The sequence below is a fragment of the Dipodomys merriami genome, unplaced genomic scaffold, assembly GCF_024711535.1.
Source record: "Dipodomys merriami isolate MVZ:Mamm:240054 unplaced genomic scaffold, mDipMer1.0.p SCAF_10, whole genome shotgun sequence".
NCBI lineage: Eukaryota > Metazoa > Chordata > Mammalia > Rodentia > Heteromyidae > Dipodomys > Dipodomys merriami.
Window position 1 is genome coordinate 3,906,034 of NW_027202271.1, and position 3,743 is coordinate 3,909,776.

The 3,743-nt window shown below is 52.5% G+C and overlaps 1 pseudogene; it reads right to left on the bottom strand.

Annotated features, from left to right (window-relative positions):
* Positions 1–528: 528 nt before the first annotated feature.
* On the bottom strand, positions 529–3,237 carry LOC138836097 (golgin subfamily A member 2 pseudogene; annotated as a pseudogene).
* Positions 3,238–3,743: the final 506 nt, after the last annotated feature.

Here is a 3,743-nt window from a genome sequence, read left to right on the forward strand (position 1 = left end):
TTTTGACGATTGTCTAATCTCAATATTCCCACTCTGGCATTTTAATACTCAAGAAAATTTGTTATTGGTCCAGTTTAGTACATTTTGAAAATGCAAATGACTGCACAGCAATGTACCAACATATAATATGAAATGATTAATATCACATATGTGATATTATGTAAAAATGAAGTTTATGAATCAACATATATTAAATTATTCCATTAATTACTATTAGTGCTATGAAATAGTAATATGAACAGAGGGCATTGCTGCCCACCTTTCTTTGTAAAGGACTGACTCCTTGTAATAACCCTCACCTGGGCCTCTTCCCAGGAACCTATAGATTCTTAATGTCTCTAGTTATGACCACCTCCTAGCAACCTCGGCTCTGTCTGGCCTACAGTTACCCCATTACATTGAAACTTTCATGCCCATAGTATCTTTTGGAGGAGAGTAGCTCCTTTTTTTTTTTTTTCTTTTTTTTTTTTTGTGTGTGGGACATGGGGCTTGAATTCTGGGCCTGGGCACTGGAGCCCCAGTCATTCATTAGATGGTGATGATATCATATGCATCATCTGCTTGTGGCTTATAGAAGAAAGGGAGGCAGGACTCTTCGCCCCCGTCTGTGGGCTCTTGCTGGGGCTGGATGGCAGGCAGCAGCGGCACAGGAGGCTCTGCAGTGGGGTTCTCCAGGGGCCCAGGCGCCCCAGCCTCTTCAAGGACAGGCTTCAAATTTTCTTGAAGATGCACATCTTCACAGCCTTGCTGCTCCTCCCTGAGCTCCGTCTTCAGGGGGACTGAGAGGTCTGAGGGGGCCTCGGCAGCAGGGGCCTGGGCGGCTGCCAGCATCCTGTCCTGGCACTCTGTGCTCTCCCCTGTAAGGCGCAGCAGCAGCTCCTTCAGCTCCTTCCTCTTCCTCCTCTTCTCCTGGGACAGCTGGCTCACACACTGTTCTTTCTCCTGACACAGCTTCTCCAGGACTTCTAGCTGTTCCTTGTACAGCACAATGGTCTCTTCCATGGTGGTCAGGTGTTGGGTCAGCTGGCTGCAGAGATGGTGGAGGTCGTCCACGTGACTCTGGGGGTGCCCCTTGCCGGCCAGGTCTTCAGGGAAGCAGATGCGCAGCTGCTTCTTGGGCGCCTGTGTGTCCTGCTTCCTCTTGCCAAACAGCCTGTGGATGCAGCGCTGGGGGAAGGTGGCCTGGCTCTCCAGCTTTCTCTGGCACTGGGCTGCCAGCTGACTCAGGCACCCGCAGCGGGCCTGCTGCTCCTGCAGCTGCCGGCTCATCCTCACCTTCCTGCCTTCTACGATTGACAGTGCGTCCATGTAAAAATCCCACATGCTCTGCGGGTTGTCTACGTCCTCTGGGACAGTCACATCATGGGGAGTCGCCTCCTCACCCTTGTCTTCTTCTTGGCTCAGGCCTTCATCTTCCCTGGGGAAAGCCAGGGCGCTCAGCTGGGCCCGCAGCTGCGCATTCTCCTGTCTTGTTGCTTCCAGACATTTCAGAGTGTCCTGTAACTTCTCCCTTTCCATCTGGGCCAGCAACTTGCTCTGCACCTGCTCCTGCTTCAGCTGGTCCATCAGATGGCTCTGATTCAGCAGGTGCTGCTGCAGGGCCTCCTTCTCTGACATCAGCTGCTGGCTGATGGCCCTGTGCTGTTTGCAGGTGGCGCTCAGCTCCTGCACCTGGGCCAGGTACTTGTCATGCAGCTCCTGCAGATCCTCAGCTGCTTGGTGCTTGAACTCAGCCACGTCTTTTCCTTCTTTGAATTCCTCCTCCAGCTCATGCAGCTTCGCCTGCAGGGTTGTCTTCTCCTGCTGCTCTGTGTGCAGGATGCTGGCGAGCTCCCCCTTCTCAGCGCTCAGCCTCTGCAAGGCATCCTGCATCTGGGCCAGCTCTTCTTTCAGCTGGCGGTTGTGCACCAGCATGCGTTTCAAGGTCTCCTGTTCCTTCTCCATTGTCTCCAGGATCTTGCGCCGGTCCTCGGCATGCTGTGCCCATTCCTCAGCCTTCTTTTCCAGTATCCACAGCTGCTGCTGCTGCTCCAGGTTCTGGAGACTGAGGCTCTGGTTCTCCTCCACCTGGAGGTGAAGTTGCTCCTCCAGGGTCTTGAGCTCCTTCTGCAACTGCAGGGTGTGGGCCTGCAGCTGCTGCTCAGCCTGAGCTGGCCCTGCAGTTGGCTGTGGGGGCTGCAGCTCTGACAGCTGCTCTCTCAGCTCCACCAGCTTGCTCTCCAGCTCCAGCACCTGCCTCACCCCTTGCTCTTTCTCCTCTTTCAGCTGGCTCACCTGCTCTAGCAGCTGCTGGACTTTCTCCTTCCCCGTGCAGCTCTCCAGCCTCAGGTCCTCCGCAAAGGTGTCTCTCTCCTCCTTTAATCTTGCAACCAACTCTTTCATGTTGTTGAGTTGGCTTTCCAACTCTGGCCTCTCCACTAGTGCTTCTTGGAACTTGTGGATTTTCATTTTCATGTCTGCCTTCTGTGTCAGGAGCACTTCCAGCCTCTCCTGCAGCTCGGTGTTCTCGTCCTCCAGGTCTTCGTAGCTTCTGGCCTTTTCCTGGAGCTGCAACTTCACGCGATTCAGGGCTTTCATGAGCTCTACTTTGCTGTTCTCGGTCTCATTCTGCTTGGTGTTGACTGCAGATAATGTTGTTTCCAGTTCTGTTACGCGCTGCTGTGCAGCCTGCAGGCAGCTGGTAAGACCCTCCTGCTCCAGTGCTCTTTCATTGGCCTCTTGCTGCTTGTGGGCCAGGGCAGATTGTAAGTCTGATTTTTCTCTAATCAGCATGTGTATTGACAGCTTGTGCTGCTCCAGCTCTGCTTTCAGGGCTTCGTGCACACAGGCCATCTTCTCCTTGTCTTTCCCCTGTTGATCCTGCAGCTCTTTCATTTCCTGCTTCAGTTTTTGGATCTCAATGCAGAGCTGCTGCTTTTGTATTGTGCTGGAGTCCAGGGCAAGCACCAGGTGTTGGTTGTGTCTCTCCAGGTCCTTGGTGTTATTGGGACCTGTGACGCTCTGGACCCTGGCAGCTGTGACAGTGCCCAGGGGAGGGGGAATCTCAGGGTCTGCGAGGTCTTGGGCCGCACCCTTGAGTAAAGGACAGTCCCTAGCGGTGTTTGTCTTGGGGTTACCTCCCTCTTTCATTTTCCTCTTCTTGGATTCTCCCGATCTAGCAGGACCATTCCTCTGCTGGTATTGTTGCAGTAGTTTCCTTCCTTCAACTACTTGTTTTTCTCTTTTTTTCTCAGACATCCCAGCACTGGGACGGCGAAGGTGGGGGGGCCACATTCCCAGGCTGTCTAAAATCAATTCTATCACCAGTAACTCTCTTTACCTCCAACTCGATTTGCTCACTCACCACTCACCACCTCTACCTCCTTCAACTGCTGTAGTGGTGTGAGCCAATAGAGGGGATCCCAGTGCTACTAGGCAGCATGGAATGTGGCCTCAACTCTTATATCCCATTGGTCAGAGAAACATGAGAAAATTGGAGGTGTGGCCAGAATCTTCTCATCCAGGTAGAACAGCCAAAGTCCACCCACATGGGGAAAGTTAGGGACCAGCTCTAGCTGGGAGCCTATTCAGCTGTAATAGAGACTATTAATGACCATGACCTCCATCCCACAATTGTATTCACTGAGGATCTTAGAAGTCACTCTTTGGCCACCTCCCTCGGTTCGGGCATCATACATAAGAATTCAGGCTGTGAATGATGAATGAGTAGAAGTTCTCATTTCACCATGTGGCCTTCATATTAT